The following is a 27,847-nucleotide window of genomic DNA, read 5'->3' on the forward strand; positions in this document are numbered from 1 at the left end:
GTTGTGGCTCGCGGGCTCCAGAGCGCAGGCTCAGTAGTTGTGGCACACGGGCTTAGCTGCTCCGCGGCATGTGGGATCTTCGCGGACCAGGGCTCGAACCCATGTCTCCTGCATTGGCAGGCGGGTTCTTAACCACTGCGCCACCAGGGAAGCCCCCAGGCATTCTTATTTTATTTTTAATTCTGAAAGTTCTATAAAATTTTATTATTAAGTAAAAGTTTTAGGTAGTTGCTAAAGTGCCTTTGTTTAAAAAATATTTATTTTTGGCTGTGCCACGCCTTAGTTGCAGCATGTGGGACCTAGTTCCCTGACCAGGGATCGAACCTGGGCCCCTGCATTGGGAGCGCAGAGTCTTACCCACTGGACCACCAGGGAAGTCCTGCTAAGATACTGTTTTAAAGTTAAAGTTCTGTTATTTCTGGTTAAAGTTCTCTTATTTCTAGCATGTGAGGAGTTCTTAATCCTGAACGGTTAACGAATTGTATGGGATGTGCTTTCTGTATTCATTAGAGATTGTCATTTGACCCCCTCTTTCCTTTTAATATTTTAATGTAGTATATTAATATATCATCTGATGTTAAGCCATCCTTGCATTTCTGGGATAAACCCTACTTAGTCACAGTGTGTTATTTACGTACATTGTTAAATTCTTTTCATTATCAGGCTTATAATAGTCACTTGAAAAGGTAACCAACTTAATATTTTTTCCTACTCTGGAACAGTTGCAGAATCTCTGGATTTTCTGTGTTTTGATTTTCTGTTTTTGAAGATTTTGTTTCAGCTGCCTATAAAATCTTCTGGACTTCTGTTTCCTTTTAAGATAGGAGAGGAGCTATTTGATTATTCATTAGAGAATTACCTTGTGTTTCTTTATCGGTGTTTTCTATTTCTTAAGTCAATTGTGGCCTAAAGTTTTTTATATTAGAGTATTTTAGGATATTTAAAAACCTGTACTGGATCTATGATTATATACCTTTAACATGCCTTTTGGTTTTCTTTTTTTTTTTTTTTTTTGCGGTACGTGGGCCTCTCACCGCTGTGGCCTCTCCCCTTGCGGAGCACAGGCTCCGGACGCGCAGGCTCAGCGGCCATGACTCACGGGCCCAGCCGCTCCGCGGCATGTGGGATCTTCCCGGACCGGGGCACGAACCCGTGTCTCCTGCATCGGCAGGCGGACTCTCATCCACTGCGCCACCAGGGAAGCCCGCCTTTTGGTTTTTTGTGCCTTTTTCCTTACAGATATTTTATCTCATTTGATTCTTTGTCAGAATCAGTTTTTTATTTTACTGATGCTTTATATCTTTGCTTTCTACTTTATTTCTTGCTCTTTACTTCCTTCCGCCCTCTCGACGTTACCTGGCTCTTTTCCGAGCTTACTGAGTTGAACAGCTCATCTTGCTCTTTAGTGAAGGCTGTACAATTACCTTGTAAGTACAGCTTTAGCCACATCGTATACGTTTGCTTTATTTTTTAAAACTATCTTTAGATTTTTCTCTGTTTATTAAAAATAAATTCACTTATTTTTTTGTTTAGGATATTTATTCATATGTTTTAAAATCCAAAATGTATTAAAAAAATTTACAGCCACAAGGATTTTGTCTTTTTGTTTTTGAGTACTTAAATTTAAATATTTTTAAGGTGAAAATCTTTTTCTTTACTATGTATCTTCTAATTGAGTTATCCCATGGCCAGAGAATGGTCTTCATGAAACCTTAATTCTGGAGGTTTTCTCTTGTGATCTTGTAAAAGGGTTTATTTTGGGATTTAGAGTTCATCTTTGCTGTTTATCCTTTTCTTATTTATTTTTCAATTGTCTGTTGGTCTGAGAGATTTTTCTGTATGGATTGGGTATTCTTTTGCTGGTTGGATGATATAGATTCTTTGTCTGACCTTGTGGTTGCCATTAATTTCTTTAGATTCTGCTTAACTATTAATCTGAGTGATCAAATCATTCAGTGATTTCTTCTGAAATGTGACAGGGACGTATGCGTTATTTACCTTTTGAGTGTATCTACTCCCTGTGTCTTATGCTCATTGAGAATATTTCTATTCTTTTTAATGTACCAGAAATGGGATATGTATTTAATAGTTAATTTTTATATGTCTTCCTTGAGGACATAACAAGGGCATAGTCACTATTAATTCTTCACTGAAATCTCCAACCTCACCTCCACTAGGTCAAGATTATTTTCTAGTATTTGTTTTATCTTTCAGAAATAAACCAACAATTTTTTTTTAAATCACAGGTTATTTAAATTTTCTAACTTTACATTTGAATGCCATTTCACTTATCCCTTTCATTCTATGTGGGCTGACTTTTGCTCCTGAATTGCACCTTACTTTCTTTGCTTTTCTATTTTCTTTTTTGAGATATGATTTGGATACCATAGAATTCCTCTTTTTTTTTTTTTTGGCGGTACGCGGGCCTCTCACTGCTGTGGCCTCTCCCGTTGCGGAGCACAGGCTCCGGACGCGCAGGCTCAGCGGCCATGGCTGACGGGCCCAGCCACTCCGCGGCATGTGGGATCTTCCCGGACCGGGGCATGAACCCGCGTCCCCTGCATCGGCAGGCGGACTCTCAACCACTGCGCTACCAGGGAAGGCCTAGAATTCCTCTTTTTAAAGGATACAGTTCCGTGGCTTTTAATATGTTTACAAAATTGTACTTTTACCGTCATCTAATTTTGGAACATTTCCGCACCTCAGAAAGAAACTCCTTACCCATTGACTGTCAGTCCCCACCCCTGTAACCCTGCACCCCTGGCAAGCACTAAATCTACTTTCTCTATGAATTTGTCTGTACTGCACATTTCACTTACATGGAATTATACAGTATGTGGTCTTTGTGTCTGACTTGTTTTCTGATATGCTAATAATTTAGCCTGTTTTCAGGGATCATCCACGTTGTAGAGTGTGTCAGTGCATTACTTCTTTTTATGGCTGAATAATATTCCATTTGGTGACTAGACCACATTTTGACTATTCATTGATTGATGGATATTTGAGTTGTTTCTATTTTGGTGTGTGTTATGAGTAATCTTGCATTTATATAGAACATTTATAGAACATTTATATAGAACATTTATAGAACATTTATATAGAACATTTATAGAACATTTATACAGAAGTGTTTATGTGTGCATATACTTTCAATTCTCTTGAGTATATATTTAGGAGTAGATTTCATTACATCTTTGAATGATTATTTTAGTTAGGATTTGAGATAATAAATTCTTGATATTTATATGTCTAAAGGTAATCTTACTATTATATTGTTAATGGCTTTTTAGCTGGGTATACATTTTATTGGTTGACAATTAAGATTTATTAGCTTTGCAGCTGATGAAAAAAATTCGCCCCTCTTTATAAGTCATCTGAGTTTCTGGTAGTTTAAGATTTCTTACCCTTGACAGTTCTGCAGTTTTACTACAGTGGGTCTAAGTGTGGATATGATGTACTTTTGATCTGAGGATGTTTGGTCCTTTTAATCTATGTTAATGCCTTGAGGAATTATTGTCTCTGTGTTCATAAGGTAAATGGGTCTATAATTTTCTCTTCTGTTTCCCGTCAAGAATTATGCTGGTCTCATAAAAGGAGTTAGGAAGCATTCCCCTCTCTCACTTTCTGAAATTGGTTTTGATTCCTTCATGAATGTTTACTAGAATTTATCAGTGAAGCCATCTGGTACTGAAATTTTCTTCTGTTGAGTTAGGTTATGAATTCACTATCTTTAATGGATATGAAGTTTTTCAGAATTGGTATTTCTTCTTGAGTTTTGGTGTTGTGTCTTTAAAGGAATTTACATTAAAGTGTTGGATTCATTGGCAGATAATTGTTTATTATTCATCTCATTTTGATTTAATTTGCTTTTCTTTTTAGTTTTATAAGGTGGAAGTTTAGGTCATTGATTTAAGAGTTTTCTTGCTTCCTAATAAGAACATGTAATGCTATAAATTTCCTTCAAGCCCTTCTTTGGTATATCCTGCAAAATTTGATATGCTTTCATTTTATTTATTTTTTATTTTTTTGCAGTACGCGGGCCTCTCACTGCTGTGGCCTCTCCCGTTGCGGAGCACAGGCTCCGGACGCGCAGGCTCAACGGCCATGGCTCACGGGCCCAGTCGCTCCGCGGCATGTGGGATCTTCCCGGACGGGGGCACGAACCCGTGTCCCCTGCATCGGCAGGCGGACTCTCAACCACTGCGCCACCAGGGAAGCCCGATATGCTTTCATTTTAATCTAGTTCAAAATATTTTTTAATTTCCCTTGTGATTTCTTTGACCCATGGGTTGTTTAGAATTAGGTTGTTTAATTTTCAGGTATGTTAGGTTTCACTAGATGTTTTCATTTTGATCTTTAAATTCCATTGTGGTCAAAACGTTTTCTCTAGATTTATTTTTTTGGAATCTCTTTAGACATGTTTTGTGGCACAGTATTTGATCCATCTTGGTGAATGTTCTCTGTGCCCTTAAAAAGTTTATATAATTCTTCAGTTATCAGTGGAATGTTTCATAAATATCAGCTAAGTTAGGGTTAATGCTGTTATTTGGGTCTCCTGTATTTGTACTGTTTCTAAAAATCTAGTTTGAACGATTATTGAGGGGTACGTTAGGATCTCCAACTATGAAAATGCATTTGTCTCTCTTCTGTTTTTGTTTCACACATTTTGATGCACTGTCATTACATGTGTGTGTATTTATTATATTGGTATAAGTATACCAATATAGTGTTCTGTTGATCTTTAACATCATTGTGAAATGTCCGTTTTTGTCTGTAGTAATACTTCTTGAAGTCTATTTTGTTTTATATTAATATATCCATTCCAGCCTTGGTATGTATTTATTCAGCCTTTTAGTTTGTTTCTGTCTTTATAAAGTGCTGCTTTTGAAACTAGAATGTAGTTGGTTCTTGCTTAAAAAAAAAAAAATTACCAGTCTTTGCCTTTTGATTAGAACGTTTAGTCTGTTTACATTTAAAGTAATTATTGGTATGGTTGTATTTTAGGTCTACCATTTTGCACTTTTTTAGGAAGAGATTTTTGTTTGTCTTTATTCTTCCTTTTTTTGGTTTTCATGTTAGTCAGAGTTTAAAATTCTCACTTTAATTTTGATGTTGGTTTTCTAGCTATATTGCTTTGCTTTTTTGGGGGCAGGGGGAGGGCGGTTGCTCTCTAGGAATTGCAAGATGCATTTTAGCTTTATCCCAATCTACTTAGCATTGGTATTGAATCACCTCAGGTAAAACCCAGAATTTCTTCAATAGTATATTTCAGTTTCCCGCCTTTTACCTTTAGTAGTATTGTCATATGTATTTCATCTAAATAGTTTGTTCTGTAGTATATTTTCATTTCTCTCTCTTATCTTCAGTATTACATTGATATACCTTGTAAACTCATCAGTAGTGTTGTAATTTTTGCTTTAAGCTGTCATCTTTTATAATGGCTAAGAAATTGTATATTACATATATAGTCATCCCTTAGTATCCACATGGGGTTGGTTGCAGGACCCCATGTGGATACCCAAATTTGCATATGCTCAAGTTTCTCATATAAAATGGTGTAGTACTTGCATATAACCTGTGCACATCCTCTTTAAATCATCTCTTAGATGGCTTATATCTAATACAGTGTAAATGCTATGTAAATGGTGGCCAGTGTGTGGCAAATTTAAGTTTTACCTTTTGGAACGTTCTGGAAATTTTTTTCCCTGAATATTTTCAGTCCACTATTGGTTGAATCCATGGATGTGGAACCTGCGAATGCAGAGGACCTACTGTACCTACATAATGACTGTGTCTGACTTCATTTCTTCCTGTAAACTTAAGTTGCCATGTCGTGTGATTTCCATTCAGACTCAAGAACTTTCTTTAGCATTTCCTGTAGTCAGATCCGCTGGTGATAGATAGATGGTTTTCTATTTGAAAATGTCCTCATCTCACCCTCAATTTTAAAGAGTAGTTTTGCTGGATACTAGAATTCCCGGTTGACAGGGTTTTTGTTTTGTTTTGTTTTCCTTCTTCAGCAATTTGAATATCTGGTCCCAGTGTCTTCAGACTTCCATAGTTTCTTAATGAGAAGTCAGTTTATGTTCTTATCATTATTGTTTTTGTTTTCCCGTGTATAATACATCATTTTTCTTTGGCTGATTTCAAGATTTTATCTTTGGCTTTTAGCAGTGTGACTAAGATGTGTCTTATTATCTTATAAATTAGTCGTTTTATTTGTTTTTATTCTGCTTAAGGTATGTTGAGCATTGGGGGATTTTTCAGACGTTGTGTCTTCAGAAAATTTTTTCCTTTCTCTTCTGGGATTCCAGTTAGTGTGCTGCTTCCTGTTGTCACACATCATTGAAAATTCTATTCATCTTTCGACCGTCTCTTTTTCTTTCTTTTTTTCAGATTCTTCTATATTCAAGTTCATTACAGCTGTTAGAAGAAAGCATCAATTTGTTGTTTAGCTAATCTACTGAGTTCATTTTACTGTTTGTTCATTTGTTTCTCTGTTGACATTGCTGTATTTGTTTACTCACTGCTATCATATTTTCTTTCAATCGTTTGAGCATATTTTCCAAATTCGTTGAACTGTTTGTTGGCTGCTTTGAAGTCTCTTAAATCCAGCATCCGAGCTCACCTGGAGTCAGCTTCTGTTGACTGTCTTCTTACTTGCGTACGGGTCAGACTTTACTGTGGTTTTGCTTGTCTGGTTGAAAACTGGACATGTTGTAATGACCCTGGACTCTTGCGTTCTTCTGAGGATTATTGGGGTTTTATTGTAGCAGACAGTTAAATGCTTGGAGTCAAACTATAAATTTCGTTTTTACTGTGATAGGTGTCTGCTTATATATATCTGCTCTGTTCTTTTGTCTTCCCACTGATGTTTCTTTACTCTGGCGCCCTGTGCCTGTAAGATTTGGAAGTTGGCCAAGCATCTCAGTAGAAATGGACTTTCCTTCTCCCTGTTCTTGTCTCTTCTGAGGATTTCTCTGGGTTCTAGCTGATCTGCCAGCGTTGGGCTTTGCACTCTGACGTTTAGAGCCTTCTGCGTCCCTGTGCGTCCCGAGCACAGCTGCGAAAGGGCATCACATTCACAGATTTGGCTTCATGTTCCTCTTTCAAAAGATTTCTCACTGACTGCGTTTTCCCCAGGCCGCTGGTGGTTTCCTTTGAGCATATGTGGTTCAGCTGTCAGCCAGGGGTATCAGCATTTTATGCTCTGAATTGGAGTGTCGCTTCTTGTGCAGTTCTGGTGCTGTCTGAAAACTCTAAATTTCTGGTTGCTTCCCCAGCTCTGAACTCTGATACCCGGCACCTTTAGCTGGTAAGGCTCTGTTTTTTCCAGCCACTAATTTTGCAGCCATAGCTTTGGGGGTTGGGCAGTGCCCTCAAGCCAGGAAGCAGTTCTTACACCTTAGGGTTGTAGTTTGTGAGATTTAACCCTTTCCCTGGCTTTTGTAAGCGCTGTGTTTAGGTAGTTCGTTTTTTTTTCAATTCATTTTTCATAAATGCTATCTGTGTGTGTTCTCATGACCCGTTCAGTCTTCCCGCCATTACAGAGAATTGACTCTTGGTTTGTGTTTTGAAGTATTAGGGAGCAGCTTATCTGTTTCGAGAGCGTGTCTTCCTGTGTGCTTTCACTGCTTGTAGGATCGTCCTGTTCACCTTTTTTTTTTTTGCTTGCAATACTTTTGTATGAGATTCAACCACCATCCTTTTTCTGTTGTTCGTTTTTATTTGAAATTAGTCTCTGTTCATTAGGAAGGGGGCGGGTCAGGAGAGGTTTTCTCAGGGCACAGCTCCAGAGCTCCCTCTTCTGTCATTTTTGACACATGGCCTTGTCCTTCGTGGCTCTGTCCTGCCATCCTCACCCTTCAGCTTTCACCTGGCTGAAAGCTCCTCTGTCCATTGCCCCAGCTGTCGTCTCCTGCTCAATTTGTAGTCTATTTCCAGCATTTTTCATGAGTGGAAAGGAGCTTTGCCTGGTTGGTCTCAAGAACTCTTAAGGCCTAGACAGCTCCAGACCACTGAGACCCGACTCTGGACTCCATGCTCACCTGTGGGTTGAGTGTGCGGAGGTTCCTGCTGCTTCTGGCAGACGCTCTCGCGGGCCTGCTCTGTTCTCCGGTGGGACCCGCCGATGGTGTTGGCGTTCTCCTGCTTCCATCCGTCAGATGCCCCGTGGCTTCCCTCCTGCACAGATCCTGGTACATCTGAGTTGCGGCTTTTGGTGACTTTTCCTGTGGTTTGGGGTTTCTTGGCTCCTACTGAAGATTCTGATATTTTTAGGGCATTGGGGAAGTTGACAACCTCCTGCTGTCCCTGTGCTCCCTTAGTTCCTCCGGTCTTGAGAGGAGGCAGGGCCTTTATTCTGCTTCTAAGGCTGGAATGTGGGTGAGGATTCTCTCCCGTTCTCTCGCCAGCTCCCTCCTACAACCAAGGTCAGTGAAGACAGACGCGTTTCCTTACTCTGTTCCCTGGTCACCCCTCTGCTTGAGAGTGAAGCCTGGCATCTCGTCCGTTCGTGTGGGTCTCTGTCCTCACGTCCCACCTCACGGGCTTTGTCCCCTGACCTTGAGAGCATCAGTAGGGCATCATCTGGCTTCAGATGGTGCTTCTCTTGCTCCGGTGTTGGGTTTTCATCTTTATATTCTTCAAGATTTTCCTACTTGCCAGCTTGTGAGTGATGCATTTTAAAAAGTATTTTAAAAATATCTTAACTTAGCTTTGTGTTTCTATGTTTATTGTACTAGAAGGACTTGTTACTGTATTTTGTCCACCATACTGGTGAAAATGAAAATTTCATTTCTTTTTCTTGAAACTTGTCTCTTTTTCCATGACTTGTCTTTCTTGTTGCTTAGCATGCTTTCTTTGCTCTCTTAACCTTTTTGGTGTTTGAAATGCCTTTGTTCTCTGTGCATGTTCTAAGGGTTTGCCATCATCTCCTTAGGAAACCAGCATAAGTAAGCCGCATAATTTTTGTGGAGCTTGGGTTTTCAGTCACTTAGAGACTGTCAGGTTTAGATAAAGGGGAGAGAAAACAGTTTAACACTCGTGTTGTTAGTCCTAGGAGAACACAGGTCGCTCCCTACATTTCATAGACTCATAGACTATTACAGCGAGAAAGGTCCTGGGCAGTAATATTGCCTGATACACCCTCTTCCGATTCTACACACGAGGATACAGTAGGTGAGACTAAGAGAGGCTACTGTTGAATTATGACGAAGTGCAAGACTCTAAGACCTTCGCTCAGCTCTCCTCCCATCCCTGCAAGGCGGGTGGTAATCACCCCCTTTAAGAGCAATTCGTGTTGCAAACACAGACCTTGGTCACCCCGTCATGCTTCTCCTGGTCAGCGGTCCGAGGACTCTGGTCCCTGACACCTGCCGCCCCCTCCCGGGAGGAAGCGATGGCTCAGGCTGTTGCATCTGCTCAGATTTTTATGTTTTCTCCATGATTAGTCTTAGCGTTACTCTCTCCCCGCCCCTGTGAACAGCAAAATAGCCCTCCCTCTGGTCTTTTTCTAGCGTGTTTCTTAGACTTGACACTCACACAAGTGGCTGTTGAAAGGGGGAAAGATCTTCGGCTCCTCCCTAAATACATTCTCCATCCCACACCAGTTGTAGACGATGTCTTTCAGTGGCAAATTAACCCTTAAGAAGAGTAGTAATTAGACTTAATGATTGGATTAATTTTTTTAGTTCATCATTTACATGAAAACACAAAATCAGAAAATTCTGTAGAACTGTTGGCCCGTTTAGTATAAATATTTGTTGCATTTCTGTACCTTTATCTTGTGTGTTCCAGGTTACTCTCCATTCTTGTACTTTTTCTACTTTTGTCCCCTTGTTTCCTCTTCATTCTGCAGTTAGTTTCTGCACATCTGACACAGTTTTGCGCATTGAGTTTAGTTACATTTGTTTTGAATCCGATAAAAGAGGGAGGAATTGTTCCTAGGAGCTCCACGGTTAACAATGCTGGAATAAGGGTTAAATTAAATTTGCACACTGGACAAAAAATTAGGCTAGACTAGACGGTGCTTTTGAATGGGAATAATCAGCGAGTGAATTAGCTTCTTTTCCTCTAACCTGATGAGTAAAGTTTGCTTTACTTTTGGAAATTCCCCACCCTGAGCGTAATAGCTCGTGTTCATCTCGCTCTCTTGGCAGTGACGGTGTCTGGTTGGTTAAAGGCGACTGGACCGTGGTGGGTGTGACCAGCCAGGAAGGCGAGGCGGGACGTGTGTGCCTCGGGCTGGGTCACTGTGCCGCGAAGAGCCACCCGCCGGTTGTTGGGGGCCGGGGGCGTTTCACATCAAGAGGTGTCAGGAAGTGCGAGCTGGTGGGCTCAGCGAAGACTCCTGCACACAAAGCAGCAGCTGCACACACCAGCCCTCAGGTTGCACGGGAGGGACAAGAGGTGGGGCCGACCTGCCGGGCACGCTGACCCGGCCACACTCCAGGAGGAGGGAGAAGGAAGGAACGCTCCTGGCGGCGACCCTCCAGCGCCCTCTGCTGGCAAAGCCTGACCTCAGGTCGGCCGGGGTAGGGCGGTGGTCCAGCTCTAGGGTCACAAAAGGGGACCAAGTCGTTTGTAACTGAGAGACAGTTCGTATTGCTCCCAGGGTGATCTTTGTAAAATTTAAAACTGTTCCAGCGTTCCCCTACTAAAATAGCTCAGTGGCTGTCACAATTAAAGCACCAAAGCTTTTAACTTTTTTATTTGGGAAGAATAAAGGAAATGATACAGGAAAGTTGCAGAAATGGGAAAGAGTTCTTGTTTGCCCTCCACCCGACTTTGTGCCCGCAGCACTGTTGTCAACGTCAGGGAATTACCGTGGGGACAAAGTGCAGACCCTCCTCAGGCCGTACGTGTCCCCACTCACGTCCTTTTCTGTTCAGGGTGCAGCGCTGCATTCAGTGGTCACGTCGCCGGCGTCTCCTCTGATCTGTGACAGATCCTCAGTCTTTTCCTTGTATCACCCAGACGCTTCTGAAGAGCATCTGTGAGTTGTTTTCTAGAATGGACCTAAGTTGGAGTTTCCTGTGTTTTTTCATGATGAGATTCAGGTTAGTACCCCTTTGGGCAAGAATTCCATGGAAGTGACGCAGTGGCCTTCTGTGTTAATCTGCCGGGACCGCCGTAACAGAGTGCCGCAGACCTTTATTCCCTCACAGCCTGGAAGCTGGATGTCAAAGATCAAGATGGCGGCAGGGCTGGTTCTCCCGAGGCCTCTCTCCTTGGCCGGTAGGTGCCGCCTCCACCCTGTGTCCTCACAGGGTCATCCCTCTGTGCACGCACACCCCGGTGTCTGTCCAGATTTCCTCCTCCTGTAATGACCCCAGTCACATTGCATCAGGACCACTCCAACACCCTCATTTTAACTTAATTACGTCTTTAAAGGCCCCGTTTCCAAATACAGTCACTTTCTGAGGTGTTGGGGCTTAGGACTTCAACATACGGGTTTTGGAGGACACAGTTCAGCCCGTAACACCTTCTCAAGGCATCACACCAGGAGGAGGGGTGTGGGATGTTACCTCACTGTTGCTGACATAATCTCCATCACTTGGTTGAAGCCGTGTCTGCCGGGTTTCCCCGCTTTGTAATTAATATGTATCTCGGGGGAGATGACTTTTAGACAATCCAAATACATTTTTTCTCCTTCAGCTTTCTCCCAGTCACTCTAACATTCCATTGGTGAGTCTTGTCTGCAGGAGTTTACCTGATAGTGGCTTCTCCTTTTCTTCCATTTCTTTATTGGAGTTTTTCTGTAAGGAAGAGCTGTCGCTTCTTCCCTGTGTATTCACTCATTCAGTGATTTATATCTTTATGGAATCACAGTTTAAGGAAGTTCAGGGGGTTATACTCTCATGCCCTTATTTTGTTAATCAGGTGGCTCTAGCTTTGGCAGCTGGAAACTCCCGTGTCCTTTTGTGAAGTTCCCCACCCCCTCTTTGGAGCATGTCTTTATTTTCAGCCACCACAGCAGGCTCAGGGCTCATCTTGAATTTTCCCTGCCCCAGCCATGGAATCAGCCACCTCTCCAAAGAGCCCCGCTTAGTGTCATTGGAGCATGGCAGTTAGGAGCCCAGATCTGGCCACTGGGCGTGCTCATTGCCACCGACGTGTCATTGCGTCTGGACCCTCCCCGTGGACAGAGCTGTGGAAATACATGTGTGTTCGTGTACTTGCCCGCGCATACCTACACATCTTTATGTCGTTCTGTGTCTGTACTGACAGAACAAGGGTTCATGTGATAACCTCCATTTCCAGCCCAACAGCATGCTATTCGTTCTAACTGCGCTTCTTTCCTTATTTGCAACTTCTGTCTCCAACGGTGAGAAATCTGGTCCTCATTGTCTGTTATACGTCTACTCAACTCTTGTGTGCACATACGTGTGGTTTCAGAATTGCTAACGGGAACCCTCTGAGAACAGCTTTACTAAACCAGGTCAGGCACCAGTGGACTCTGGCCTACAGGCCAAATCTGGCCCACTTCCTGTTTTTGTGAATAAAGTTTTATTGGAACACACCTGCCCATTTGTTTCTGTGTTGCCTGTGGTCCTTGCTTAGTTCAGTGGCAGACTTCAGTAGTTGCAACAGAGACCATATGGCCAGCAGAGCTGAAGATATTGACTGTCTGGCCCTTTGTAGAAGTAGTTTGCCGACTCCTAGACTCCGTAGTTTTTGTGTACGGTTCTTTTTGTCTTTAGCCGTTCGGAGTCCCAGTAAAACAGTGTGTTCCAAAGTTACCTTTTCCTTCCGCCTCCGCCTGGGTGGTTGATCATTTGTAGTACAGGTAGGTTCACTTGTTACAGCTTGTGTTCCATTTGGGTTACCCCACATCCCATCAGTAGTTCATTGTCTGTTTGGGGGGCATGTAAAACATTAGGCTCTAGCAGTGAGGGCTGTACAGAGAGGTGCCCACACAGCGCCCCTCGCACCTCATCCCCACTGCCCCGTTCCCACATCATGCTCTCCACTCCTTTCCCCCCACCCTCTGTGGGTGGCCAGTCTCTTTAGTTTCTGGTTTGTCCTTCAGGGTTTTTTTTTTGTTTTTTGTTTTTGGTACAAATCAGATACCTGTGTATTTTCCTGCATCCTTTTCTTTCTTGCCAGAAGACTAGCATGTTATCCACGCTCTGCCTTGCGTTTTTCACTTACCAGTCAGTCTAGGGAATCACCGCGAGTCATACAGGTCATCCTCATTTTAAAAATAGCTGCACGGGAGCAACACCGTGGGTGCACCGTAGTTTATAAAACCACTGTCCTGTGTGGCGTTTAGAATGCTTCCAGCATTTCGCACCCAAAGTCAGTGCTGCAGCGAGTAACCGTGTGCGTGTGTGGGTTGACGCTGTTGGGGGTCTGCCTTCAGCGGGGGGCCCCTGGAGGTGGGGTGTTGCTGGCTCAGGAGCGCAGGCGTAGTTTCGTCAGCTCTGGCCGGACTCTCAGGAAGGTTGTCCCAGTTTGCACCCCCAGGGTCAGGGTATGAGAATGGCCGATTCCCCACAGTCTCACCAACTGAGTGTACCTGTTGTCACCCTTTCCCCTAATTTGATAGATGTTATCTCTGTTTTTAACTTGGAATTTCTCTAATAGTGAGTTTCAGTATGTTTTCGTATGTTTGATCTGTTTCGTGTCTTTTCGTGACATCTTAATATGTACATTGATATTTTTATATCTTTTTGTATGAATTGCCTGTTCAGATTACTTTTCCCACTTTTCTATCAGATTTTGGTTCTATGTCCTTCAATTTTTAAGAGTTTTTTTGTGTGGTAGGGGTGTCATGCCCGGTGATACTTTGTTGCATGCCCCTCTCCCTGTCTTGACTTTGTGGGGTTTGTTTCTGCTTCATGAGTCCCTCTTGCCCCCCGGGCTGATGCTCTCATTCTCTCCCACACACAGACACACACACACACAGTTGCTCACCCTCTGCTATACCCTGTTGGCAGTGAACACTTTCTAACAACTACTCAGCAACGCTCAGCTCAAGGGTCAGTTCCCAGATGATTTCTCCGCTAGGATGAGTAAGTTTAAAGAAAGAAAGTATCTTCTGCCTTTTCAGAGGTGCTGCTTTTTAAGTTCGATCCTCATAGCACCCTTTAATGACTGTGACTGCGACCAGGACCAGTTGAGTAAGTCAGAGTTTCTTTCAGATTTCATCATTGCCGTGTCTGTACAGGGTGATTCACCACTAGACTTGAGACTTTTTCCCAGTTAATTTATTACGAGTTCACGAATGCATTTCCACCAAAGTCTCTCTTGGCCCTCGTATGGAATAAAATCGACAAGTCCCAGTGCTGACCTGAGTGGCCACTTGCGTACCTCTGGTTGTCGCAGAGAGCTCCTCCAGGGAGCAGTGAGGTGGCTGTTCGGCGCACAGTGGGGCGGCGGCTGCCCCACACCGTCTCCCGAGAGGCCGGCCGGAGAGGCCGGTTTACCTGGCGTTCGTGGAGCTTCGGGTTCAGGTCCCCTCACTTGCCAGGGCCGGGCCTGGAGACATTTTCCTGGTTGTCATTATTGAAGGGGCCTTGCTGCGTGCTCGTTCACCCTTCCGTAGTTACGGAGGATTTCCTCTGGAAGGATTAAGGAGCAGGAATATTCAGTAGAGACGAAGCACGGTAGGCCATGCGAAAAACGCCTGAATTCTGTTGCGTAGATGCTACTTCAGATAAAAATAGCAGTTGTTTACTTTTAATAAGCTGCCTAGACTTAAAGAAATTTCAAAAGAGAGAGAACACCTGATTTATTTATCTTTTTAACATCTTGATTGGAGCATAATTGCTTTACATGGTGTGTTAGTTTCTGCTTCATAACAAAGTGAATCAGTTATACATGTACATATGTCCCCATATCTCTCCCCTCTTACGTCTCCCTCCCTCCCACGCTCCCTATCCCACCCCTCTAGGTGGTCACAGAGCACCGAGCTGATCTCCCTGTGCTATGCGGCTGCTTCCCACTAGCTATCTATTTTACATTTGGTAGTGTATATATGTCCATGCCACTCTCTCACTTCGTCCCAGCTTACCCTTCCCCCTCCCCATGTCCTCAAGTCCATTCTCTAGCAGGTCTGCGTCTTTATTCCTGTCTTACCCCTAGGTCCTCCATGACCATTTGTTTTTTCTTAAATTCATATATATGTGTTAGCGTACGGTATTTGTCTCTCTCTGTCTGACTTACTTCACTCTGTATGACAGACTCTAGGTCCATCCACCTCACTACAGAACACCTGATTTACAATAACGTTTGGAGGAGTGCCTCTGCCGTAGGGATGGGCTGTCACCACCCGCTTAACAGTTAACTTCCCTCGCCGGCTGCTCATCTGGCCAGTCACGAGCATCCTCCGAGGAGCAGAGCGGCCGGTGTCGACCTGCCCTGTGAACTTACCACCGCGAGGTCCCTAGGATCCAGTAACTGTACACGCTGAAGTGGTCTGTGTGGGTGTTTTAAACCCAGCTTTTAATTACACAGCACTTAACCTCATTGTGCTCAGACAGTAAATGACCATGTTATAAATAAGGCCGAAGCCCCCTTTTACCCCTGCTCACGGTCTCGTTCCTGGTTCCCCATCCCCGCCCCCTTCCCAGCTCAGTAACCCCTGGCATCAGCGTCCTCGGGAACGTTCAGAGCATCCGTGTGCCCTCACTCCGCTCGGTGGTCCACGGACTCACAGCGTCAGCATCTCGTGGAGCCCGTTAGAGATGCAGGCACCTCGACCCTGGAGCCAGAACCTGCCTTTTAACAGGACCCTCAGGTTGTTGTACCATGCGATTTTGTATATGTAACGATGATGAGTGTAGAAAACGCTGCCAGTGTGTGCTTAAAATTTACACCAGGGGTCTAATGCTGTCACTTTTGTCCATCAGCAAGATGCCCTAGAAGCTCCGAACGGTCTCTCCGCCGTGGTGTCCGGTAGGCCCGTCTCCCTAACCTTCCCTCTCTGCCACCCTTCGGGTCACCCATCATTTCCTCCTTGAGGAGCCCTGAGCTTGTTTGCAGCTCTTCGTTCTTCTGAGACACCCGGCTTCGCAGTGAACTCCCCAGGGTGCTGTGTCGTATGTACGCGCACCTGGAAAATAACTGGATGGAAGGGTGTGCGCATTTTCAGTTTAAAATTGCCCTCCAGAGTAGTCGCGTCACTTTGATGTTGTTTGGGGCCCATTTGCATATCCTTTATTTTTTGTGACCTTGTTTTAATTACTGCAGCTTTATATGTTTTCACGTCAAGTCCCATCTTTCTTGGGATTCAAAATCATAACGGCTTTTGAAGAAATTTCACACTTGTCTTCTATAGGAAACTGAAAGTCAGCCTGTCGAGTTTTGTGAAAAGTTCTGTTGGAGTTTTCATGGCAGGAGATTGTATTGAGCGCCTAGATTAATTTGGATTAGAAGTTGGGGCCTTCTGCTGTCTATTCCTCGACATGGTGTTTCTCTTTATTTTAGCCGTAAGTCCTTCAGGAAAGCTTTACAGTTGTTTGTGTACGTGTATGTGCATTTATGTGTGTGTGGTGGTTTTGTTTATTTTCTGTTAGGCTTATTCTTAGGTCATGTTTCTTGCTAATATGAACGGGATTTCTTAAAAGGTGGTTTTTTTCGTCGATTGACAGCCTGTAGGAAAATCACTGGCGTTCCTTGGTATGTTAATCTTGTACCTGGCTCGTTTGCTAGACACTAATCGTTTTAATTATCAGATCACCCGGATTTTCTGAGTAATTACGCTTTTATACTCCCCCCCCTAGTATTTATACATGGATTTCATTTTCTTACCTAAGGTGGGCTGAGGGCTTCCTGGGCAGTGCTGAGTAGTGGCAGCGGGTCAGGTAACACTGCTGACGTCCTCTTTGCTCACCGGGAGTGCTTCTAATACGTCACTGTTAGAGTATGATGGTTTATGGAAATACCTTGCAGTAGATATTCTCCAGTGCAATTTTTTAGGCTAAGAGGTCTTTATTACTCGCTGAAATCGTGAACGAGCTCTAATTTGCTGGCGTGCTTTTCCAGCATCTGTCATATTGTCCTGCTTCTCCTGTATCTGATGGCAGGGACGGATGTTCTCATACCGAGTTCTCCTGCTGCTCTTGGGACACCCCTCTCCCCTTGGTCACCCTTATTTTTCTGCCCCTGATGGATTCAGTTTGGTCCCTTATTTGTTTAGGAAGTGTAAATCTCTTCTGTAAGTGAGATTAACCCACCTTTCCCCCCACCCCCTTTGGGCTGTTCTGGTTTGGTTTGGGTATCAGTTGTTTTTAGAATGTATTTATTTGTTTCTTGATTTTTTTGTTGGTGGAGTTTGTCTTAAAGTTTCCCTCTCAGAATTGTTGGTGCTGTGATGTTTTTTTTTTTTTTTTTGCGGTACGCGGGCCTCTCACTGTTGTGGCCCCTCCCGTTGCGGAGCACAGGCTCCAGACATGCAGGCTCAGCGGCCATCGCTCACGGGCCCAGCTGCTCTGCAGCATGTGGGATCTTCCCGGACCGGGGCACGAACGCGTGTCCCCTGCATCGGCAGGCGGACTCTCAACCGCTGCGCCACCAGGGAAACCCTGTGATGTATTTTTTATTTCTAATAGCAATGAGCAGTAACTTCTGGCAGGTCTGTGCAGCACTCACATTATTTTCATTTCCACTTTTAGTTAAAATTATTCTTAGCAAACTTTTGGGAACAAAACATATTTCCCGAAAATGTTGGAGTAATAAGTTTTCTTAAACTTTGTGTAAACAACTGTTTTTATATTTAGTAAATTATTTTAGAGTCGAAATCCTGAGGGAAGAAACAAGCTTTAAGTAAATGACTTGGACCTCTCAGAAAAGGAAACTGGACGGAGGTTTGACCGTCGTGTTGTTATGTGCACAGCTAACCAAGGTAGTCGCAGAACTTGTAACTTGAGGAGCTTCTACCTCAGATAGCTGCGAGGGTTTACAGCTGTAAGAGTAGAGTTAACAGACAGATTTGGGGTTGAGAAGAGGTCCCGCAGATCAGCCCTGTGGGCTCCTGTCGACGTGTGGAGTTGGCATGAACGCGTGTGGAGAAGGGATCCAGCCAGGCTTGGTGGCCGTGCTCTCAGCCCCGTGCGTCACCAGCGCTCCCAGTTTTCCTGCCTGTGACTCGGCGCACCGCATCCTCAATCTCAAGGTCAGTTTGTAGCCTGTCAGGAGGGACTCGAGTTTTGGTAGTGCCCACTGAGATCCCAGTAATAACACATAATCACACCTGGAAAGGAGGGGCTCTGTTTCTTCAGCCTCCCACGTGACCTTTCGGAACATACGTGCACATGCATGTGCGTCTGTATGTATTGGAGAGATAGGACTTTTAAATGTTCACTAGAAGTTCGTATAAATCTGGCTATGTTGCTTTTTCTTCTTGAATTTAAGTATGTTTTATGTATGGTTACGTGGTCACCTGCCCGATCTCTTGAGAGCTTCTGGTTTTTAGTCCTTAGTATGGATAGACTGTAACTTATTTAGCCGTTTCTCTGTGGACATTTAGATTATTTACAGGTTTTCAAGTAGACTGCTGGGTCAGAAAGTTTACACATTTAGAACTTTGTGTGCATGACTAGACTGCCTTCCAGATAATCTGCTTGTTTGCATTCAGATGGAATGTCTGTGTTCCTGTATTTGTATCGACACTGGTTATTATCAGCCTTTCAGTTTTGCTAATCTAACGGACGAAAATTGGTACACACTTGTCTTCATAGTGAGATCGACTGTGTTTTTCTTTCTTTGGTCATTTTAATCTTTTTCTTTTCGAGGCATGCTCATGCTAATGTTTTATCAGTCCGTAGGCGCTCTTCGTGCTGTAAGTAGCAGTCCTGTGTTAACAGTGCTTTGCCCTTGTCTGCTACCAGTTGTAACTTTTAAAAATACGTATCTTTTGCTCTACAGGATGTTTTTATTTTAATAGCTCGCTCTCTCTCTCTCTTATTTTTTTTTTAATGACTGCTGACTTCTGTGTCTTGGTTAAGAAGTCCTTTTGTACGTTGACATTATAAACACACTCCTATATTTTTTCTAGAAATTTTATCGTTTTATTTAGTTTATCCTATTGGGGAATATTATCGTTTACAGACTGGGGACGTAGAGATTGAACTTGAAATTTTTTTTCTTGTGAAATAGCCAGGAATATTATTGTTTACAGATAGGGGACGTAGAGATTGAACTTGAAATTTTTTTCCTATGAAATAGCCGGTTGTCCCAACACTATTGAATCTCCCACTTGAAAATGCTACCAAGTAGCATATAGTAAATTTCCATAAATTTCTGAACTTTCTGTTGAGCTCCACTGAATACTTGATCTATTCTGCAGCAGCATCACAGGGTTTTCATGATGATCGAGGTGTGGTATGTCGTGATAATCTGGTGGGCAGGTCTCCCTCAACTTGGTTCTTTTCGGTCTAAATTCTCTTGGGTATTTTTGGGTATGTCGGTTCCTTTTAAGAGTTTTATTTTGGATTTTGTACGTAGTAAAGGGGCTGTGTTTTACATTTCACAAAGGTAAAAATATGAAGATCCCTGAGAAATTAATACTTACCCAAGATTTATTATTTCGTGTGCTACTTACTGTTTCAAGTGCTTTGCAAATATTGTTACGGGAGAAGCAGTTACACCTTCATTTCTCAGTGAGCAAAAAGTTAGCCTGCCCGCATGACTGTGGTGAGAAAGCAGTAACCAGCAGAGACAGCGTAGATCTGGGATGGACCGCTCAGGGTTCCCACCACGCGGCACGCGCACACCCAGGTGGCATTCATCCCCGCCGTGCCCACACCCAGGTCGCATACATCCACGTTCAGTATGGCTGGCATTACAGATTTGTGTCCTGCTTTTTACAAACCACGAGCATAGCGGTACATGAAAGAGAGGATGTCACATATGGTGTAACCAGGAGTCCATGAGAACCACCCAGTTTCAACTAGAGCCTTTTTTTTTAAACTGAAGTATAGGTGATTTACAATACCGTGTTAGTTTCAGGTGTACAGCACAGTGATTCGGTTTTACATGTATACATATATATATATGTATACATCTCTATTCCTTTTTTTTGATGCTTTTCCATTATAGGTTATTCCAAGATAAGAACCTTTCTAATACTCAAGCATAGAACTGTGTGCTCTTTCCCTAAAGATATCTAATTACAGTTACACAGTTATAATAATATCATGACCCACTCTCTGATCACCCTCCCCCTATTAAGAGGGTTTTTAAAAACTTTTATATACGGTGAAATTACTGGATCAGAAGCAATGAACAATTTAGCTTTTATTGGAGTCAACTGTTCACTCCCACCAAGGTCACCCCAGTGTTTCCTTCCCTGCATGGGGTGTTATACACCAAAGAAGATTAGAAACATAGCTCACAGGTGGAAAAGCGTTATCTTTTCATTTGAGTTTCGTAGCTAAGTGGCTTTGAAATGTTTGTTAGCCCTGTTGTAGTTAGATTTCAAAAAATCACTTTCTGTTAACTCTTTTTAAACTCTTTATATTAATGTGGCAAATGTATTTTTCACCCTTTGTGGCAAATGTATTTATTTATTTCTTTGTTTATTTTCTTTGTACCTCTGTGCTTTTTATTTATCTGAGTTTTACTTTTTAAAATGTAATCGGGTCCGTTGGTCTTTTCTCTTTACAATTTGAACAGTGCATTCCCAAATACAGAGTTAGCATTTTTATCATTTTAAGCCTTTAAATGTATAATTTATGTGTGGGGAATTATTTTGCCCTGTGTTGTTTCTTCACAGTCTGAATCTCACAGTCAGTCAGGCGATATTTCCAGGATTATTTATGACTCGTCGTGCCCATTTACCGAAGTTTAAATTTCCGTGCGTACCAGGGTCTCTTCTGGACCGTGTGTACTAGGGTCTCTTCTGGACCGCTGTGCTAAACCAACCCGAGGCGGATTTATCTGTGTCCCATTTCCTGGGACAAAGCGTTCCTCGAAAGGAACTTTGAAAGAGTATCTTCTTTATATTAACAATGTTTATTTAAGTATCGGTAACTTGAAGCCTACTCCTGAAGTTCCATTTTCTCAGCCTTTATCTCCTTGAGTAGTGTAGTAGCTAAAAATTCACATTTAAAATAGAAAACACCAAGAAAAGGAGGGGGTGATATAAATGATATCGATAAACCTTTCTAAGAAAGATCATTTGTTCCTAGGAATGGAGGGATTTCTGAAGCCTTTGAAGGAGGTGTGAGACCATGCTCCTGTGCACCGTATTGATGTGTGTACGGTGTGCATCTGAGCTGGGCGGCCGTGTCTGTCCTTGCGGGGCTCTGGTGGGGGAATCTCTCTTTCTCCAGCATAAACTGAAGGTTGGAGGCATGTTTGCGAGACCCAGCGGGTTTACGGACCCTGAGCACTAATTTGTTTGTCTTCCATGAGTAAGCGGATCTTTCTTTCACTGGCTCCCTGTTTCTCCTACTTCATCTGGGGGCTTGTATCGCCACACTCACTTTCCTTCTTCCTCCTGAAGGACTTGTAGTCCTTAGTAAAAACGCTTAGCTGGGAAGGTATCAGAGCCAACTCTTACCACAGGCTGTTAGCATTGCAATCACAGGTTTGAAAACCATGTTACCTTGACTGTCATCCTCTCACCAGGTGGCGGGAACAGAGGCTCGGGGACTATGTTTGTTTTTATTTTTATTTTTCCCAAGGGACTGATCTCCTCCTGCCTTTAAGTCCCACACTGTGGTGACGGTTACCGAGCGTGCTGTGTGGCTGCCGCATTCTCTGTGTCGGTCCCTACGAATTGGGAACGCTTCCCCCAAACCCCTAGGAAAAGGAGTGCTGGGAGTTTGAGTATTGTCCTTAAATCTAAATCTATGTATACCTTGATAATCAAGTACTACCTGGATGATTTTTTTAGGGTTTTCTGGTTTTTTTGTGTATAGCTCTACAGAATTTTGTTTAAGCAGAGGTGTTATTTGTGTGTGTTGGATTTAGTGTTTTACAGTAAATCTCAGTCGTATTTTGAGATTTGGTCGTGCTTTGTTTATAGTCGAGTCATGGAAATACATAGAAGTACTTATAACTTTTAATCACCTAGAGCATCCTTTGCAAAGATGACTTTAGACAACCTCAGTGTGCAGGCTGGAAGATGACCTCATCTTCTCCCTGTTCACCGTCGGACACATGGCTGACTCTGAAGCAGGGAGGTCGAGGGGTTTGCCCAGAGTCACGCTGGTCAGGCGGGGACCCGAGCCCAGCTCCTGGGACGTCCACTTAACCAAGGTGTCTAGCAGATGGTTGTGGCTTCTGCCCCATTTCTCTCTGATTTATCAATAACCTGCAGGTGGTGGGAACTTGCTGTTTGCTGGACCTGGTTCATCACTTTACAGGTATCTTCACGACGACGTCACGAGGGGTTGAGGTGGCTGAAACTTACAGATAACAACCTGCGTGTCAGAATTTACTTCTGATGCCGTTTCTTCCTTGATCTCTGCTGCTTATTTCTCTTTTTGCCTTATAATCGGGTGTCGGGTATTTAAGGCAGTGGTTTTCCGGGAGGGAGGTGGATCAGGTTTGCTCTCCAGGGGACATTTGGTAACGTATGGAGACACTGTTGATTGTCGTGCCCGGGTTGGGGGCTGTGCTCCCGGCATCTCGTGGGTGGAAGCCAGAGATGCTGCTAAACGTCCTGCAGTGGCCAGGACGGGCATCACCACGTGACGAGTCCTCCAGCCCAAGAAGCCAACAGTGCTACAGTTGAGAAACCCAGGTTACGGGAAAGGACCAGCTGCTGGTGGGGGAAGGTGTGGTGGTGATTGGGCAGGACCGGGGCATTAAGGAAGGCTGAGCAGCAAAGAGACGGGGGAGGAAGGGGCTGCCTAGATGAAGAGTTGGGGGTGGGGGTAGACTGATCACAATCCACTCCCCCTCTTGCGCCCCCTGGTGGTTGGTCCTTGCAGTCGTACAGGTGCTCAGAAAGCTCTTGGAGCCCCACGGTCTGTGTAAAGACCCTATAGTAGGTTTTCCCTAGCAGTGCGGAAACACTCCCAACAAGTATCGGTAGGTCAGAAGTTACCAAGCCGTAGCACTTTCCCTGCTGTTTCAGGGCCCTGAGTACAGCTCCATGACTTGAAAGTGATGACTAAATTTACCCAGTTTACTCTTTGGAGGGTCAAACAGAAGATGTTAAGGACGGAGTATCACCAGAGGACGACCCCAAAGCCGAGGTGTTCCCTTCTCAGAGCCCTGTGACTTGGCTGTGATTCAGTTACTAAGTCAGTGTTCTACACCCAGCCTGCGCCCCGGGTGACAGGTTCCTCTGGCGGGTGTGCTCTGCTGAACCCTCTCTGGTGGCATCAGCCTTCCCGGGTCCTGAGGTTCAGCTGGTGAGGGAAAGGAGGGAATCTGACCTTCGTTGCCATCCCCTCTCGAGCACGTGCATTCTGTTCTCCCCCATCAGGCCGTGTTTAAGGAGAGGCTGCGTAGGCAGGGAAGCTTTGAGGAGCTACATGCAGGAAGACAAGATCAGTTAAACCACCAGTTCCTGGGGTGGCGGGGTGGCATTGGCAGGGACTGGGACCCAGGTCCACGGGATGGCTGCGTACCTTACCTGCATGGATGGAAACCGTCCTCCAGACACCTGTGAGCATAAAAGTTTTGGTAAACAGTAGGATACAGAGGCAGGCTTGGAATATACTGAGGAACTGGAGTAACAGAACAGCTTGAAATCTGTAGAAGTAAATAAATAATCCGCAAGGCCTTGCCTCACTGCTGGAATGTGAAGCCCACAGTGAGAACTGTCTTTTTTGTTTGTTTGTTTTGTTTTAATGTTTATTTATTTGGTTGTGCCGGGTCTTATTTGCAGCAGGCGGGCTCCTTAGTTGCGGCTCACGGGCTCCTTAGTTGTGGCATGAGAACTCTTAGTTGCGGCATGCATGTGGGATCCAGTTTCCTGACCAGGGATCAAACCCGGGCCCCCTGCATTGGGAGCGCCGTCTTAACCGCTGCACCACCAGGGAAGTCCCTGAGAACTGTTTTATATACATCTTCTTCAGCTCTTAGCACAGAGTAGTATCGATAGCAGTAGAAGCAGTTTTTAAATTTTCTTATCTCACTTTTAAAACAATCTAAAAATTATTTTATTGAAGTATAGTTGATTTACAACGTTGTGTTAGTTTCAGGTGTACAGCAAAGTGATTCAGTTATATATATCCTTCTTCATATTCTCTTCCCTTATAGGTTGTTACAAGATAATGAATATAGTTCCCTATGCTAAACGGTAGGTCCTTGTTGTTTATCTATTTTATACATGGTAGTGTGCACCTGTTAATCCCAAACTCCTAATTTATCCCTCCCCCCTTTCCCCTTTGGTAACCATAAATTTGCTTTCTATGTCTGAGAGTGTTTCTGCTTTTGTAAATAAGTTCATTTGTTCTCATCTCACTTTTGATTTTTCTTATTAACGATGTCATGTAGATTCTCATTTCTTTATCACTGTTGACCTCTGTCTCACCTTTTCATCCAGTGGGTTCTGGTGCCTCCATGCGCCGAGTGAAGGTTCCGGAAGTGCAGCGTGCACATCGGAGGGGAGGTGATGAACACTGTCACAGAGGAATTCTTTATGTAAAAGCATTCCTTGGGGTTCCATGTGTTCTTAAAATTTTACAAAACTTAATAAAGCACACTCCTTTGGGATTATATAGATTAAAATACGCATCTTCCTTTTCTATTAGGTAATCACTGCCATACCATAAATTCCCAAACTTAAGTTCTTGATTTTTGCAATATCAAGAACAGTATCGCCCATACTGTTAATGTTTTCTTTAAATTAGCTTACCTTCTCTTTTAAAAGTAAACTATTACTGCCATAAATGGAAGGCTCGTTTAGCTTAAACAGTATAGCAACAGTATTAGTTTGGGGAAAAGAATGCAATAACTGTAGCAAATTGATTTACAAAAATGTATACCTGAATGTTCGTCAGTGGGAATATAGTTGTTTCTAATCAGTCAGTAATAAAGGGATAAGGATGCTTTATGCTCCTTAGTGAGCTAGAATGAGTTTGTGCCAGTAACACTACTGATTGATTGATTGGTTGGTTGGTTGGTTGGTTGATTAATAGTTTTATAATTTTATGTGAACAGAGTCAGTTCACATGCACATAGTTGAAAGTGGAAAAGATATATTTCACCATTTCAACTTGATAAGGTTGAATGTCAGGAATTCCTAGTTTAGGTGATGAAAGTGACTTCGGTTTCAAGGAAGCACCAGAAGCCCTTCTCCACAAACTGTTCAGAACGTGTCCAGTTATTTGGGTGGTATTCAGACAGTGCGGGGCGTCCCTTAGCTGCTCATTGCTGCTGTCCAGTGTGGAAAACAAAACCTGTTTCATGTCGTTCAAGTTCTCTTAATGTGCAAAAATATTTTCATCTTTCAAATGATATCCAGATCACTCAGATAACAAAAAGACTCCCACATACTTTCACCAATCCGTAGCCCCAAAGCTCTCCTTTTGTGCACTCAAGGGAGTTCGTTTCGTCTTACCTGTGGAAAGCTGCAGTGGAAGGATGAACCTGGATGGCTTAAACGAGCCAATGTCCTTGCAGAACATGACAGTCCATGAAGCTGTGCCTCACCATGCCTGTGCCCTGACGTGGACGTCTGTGTTCACATGTGAGAAGCTCTTCCTGCAATGAAGATGATAGTGTAGGCTTTGGAGTTTCAGGATTATGGACAGCTGGAGTCCTTCCCCATCTCTGTAGAAAGTAGAGACAGAAGGATTCAGCATCTGTCCTTAATAAATGTTAACATTTTGAGTTTACTCTTCTGTATAAACGGAGTAGATTTCATAAGTTCCCACTAGTATTCATATTTGTATGATGACCTTTACCTTTAAGATTCTTAATCACTTAATCTTATCCGTGATAAGTTTAACAGAAAGAATATTCAGAGAACAGTCCCAATGCCATTTCCCAGTTATGTATACTCGTACATAATATGTATATGTACATAGCGCATATATGCTGCCAACTTCTAGGAGTAACTTTTGGTCTATCGCTGCCGAGAGTGCACTGAGAGCGTGGAGATTCCAAGTTCAGGAATCTTGATTGGGCATCGTATCCAGTCTATCTATACTTTTTTTTCTTTATACTGATAAAATACGTAGAACATAAAATTTGCTCTTATAGCCATTTTGAGTGTGCAACTCAGTGGCGTTAATTCAGTGTTGTACAACCGTCACCACTGTCTATTACCAAAACTTTTCATCACCCCAAACAGAAACTCTGTAATGGTTAAGAATAACGCCTCATTCTTGTCTTCCCCCAGCCCCCGGAAACCACTGTTCTACTTTTTGTCTCAGTGACTTTTCCTATTCTGGGTATTTATATAAGTGGAATCATATAATCTTTGTCCTTTTGTGTCTGACTTCCTTCTCTTAGCATAGTTTCCAAGGTTTATCCACGTTGTGGTGTGTGTAAGAACTGTGTTCCTTTTCAGGGCTGAATAATACTCCAGCGTATATTTTATTCATCCATTCGTCTGTTAGTGGGCATGTGGGTTATTTCCACATTTTGGCTACTGTAAATAATGCCACGGTGAACATTAACATATAAGGGTCTGTGTGAGTCCCTCTTTTCAATTATTTTGGGTATACAGCCATCCCCCACTTTTCAAAAGTTTCCCTTACGCCTGTTTGCTTTTACAAAAGACCTACATTAGTATCTGTTTTCACTAGCTGAGAGAAATTGGAAGAGGATTTTTGCTTTTCTGAAAAAAGGTGAAAAGCAAAGTGTTCCGCGTGTGTGTCTTGCAGCGAGCTGCCATAGAGGCAGTGGGCACCCCAGCAGCAGGAGTGGCCCCGCAAACTCCTTCCCCCAGAACTGCACTCAGCGTCAGACCACCAAAGCTTTGGACTGTGTCTTTGAGCATCTGTGCTTCATCTCGATTTATTTTGTGCATCTGTTAGCAAGACGTATCCTAAGACAATTGCTTTTTCACCTTACACCATTTCAGCTTATGAAGGGTTTCCTAGGAATGCTCTGTTTTCGGAGAGCGGGGGGAACCTGTATATCTAGGAGTGGATGGTACGGATTGTAAGGTGGGTCAGTGTTAGGTCATATGGTGATTCTGTGTTTAACTATGTTTAACCACCAAACTGTTTTACATAGAAGTTACTCCATTTTACATTCCAGTCAGCAACATTCACCAACACTTACTTTCCCTTTTTTTTTTTTTAAAGCATAGTCATCCTCGTAGGTGTGAAGTGGTATCCTGTGGTTTTGATTTGCATTTTCTTAATGACTAATGATGTTAAGCATCTCTTCATGTGTTTATTAGCCATTTGTATATTTTTGGAGAAACGTCTAGTCCTTTGCCCATTTTTTTTCATTGGGCTGTTGTTGAGTTGTAAGCGTTCTTTATGTATTCTGGATATTAAACCCTTATCACATACATGATTTGCAGATATTTTCTCCTGTTCTGTAGGCTGTCTTTTCATTCTCTTGACAGTGTCCTTTGAAAGACAGTTGTAAAATTGAAGTCCAGTTTATCATTTTTTTCTTCTGGTGCCTGTGTGTTTGGTGTCATGGCTAAAAATCCATTACTGAGTCCAATGTCAGAAAGATTTATTCCTAGGTTTTCTTTTAAGAGTTTTATGGTTTTCATTCTTATATTGATTGTTGATCCATTTTGAGTTGAGTTTTGTATATGGTGTGAGATGAGTTTCCAGTTTCATGCTTTTTCTTGTGGATATCCAGCTGTCCCAGAACCATTTGTTGAAGAGACTGTTCTTTCCCCATTGATTGGACTTGGGCATCTTTGTCAAAAATCAGTTGGTCATAGACATATAGGTTTATTTCTGGAGTCTCAGTTGGACTCTGTTGGTCTGTATGTTTACCCTTAGGCCAGTACCACAGCGTT

At 43.1% G+C, this 27,847-nt stretch overlaps 1 protein-coding gene and 1 non-coding gene across 2 annotated transcripts in view; one reads left to right on the forward strand and one right to left on the reverse strand.

Moving 5' to 3' along the window:
* The window catches only part of CDYL (chromodomain Y like), a 160,247-nt gene that overhangs the window by 16,581 nt on the left and 115,819 nt on the right, over nt 1-27,847 (forward strand). The gene's annotated exons all lie outside the window — the stretch shown is intronic.
* TRNAG-CCC (transfer RNA glycine (anticodon CCC)) lies at nt 304-375 on the reverse strand. Its single transcript has one exon. It is a non-coding gene; the product is annotated as a tRNA-Gly (tRNA).

Source organism: Aethalodelphis obliquidens, unplaced genomic scaffold (genome assembly GCF_003676395.1).
Source record: "Aethalodelphis obliquidens isolate GAN/ISIS:26980383/991018 unplaced genomic scaffold, ASM367639v1 scaffold34, whole genome shotgun sequence".
NCBI classification, from domain to species: Eukaryota; Metazoa; Chordata; class Mammalia; order Artiodactyla; family Delphinidae; genus Aethalodelphis; species Aethalodelphis obliquidens.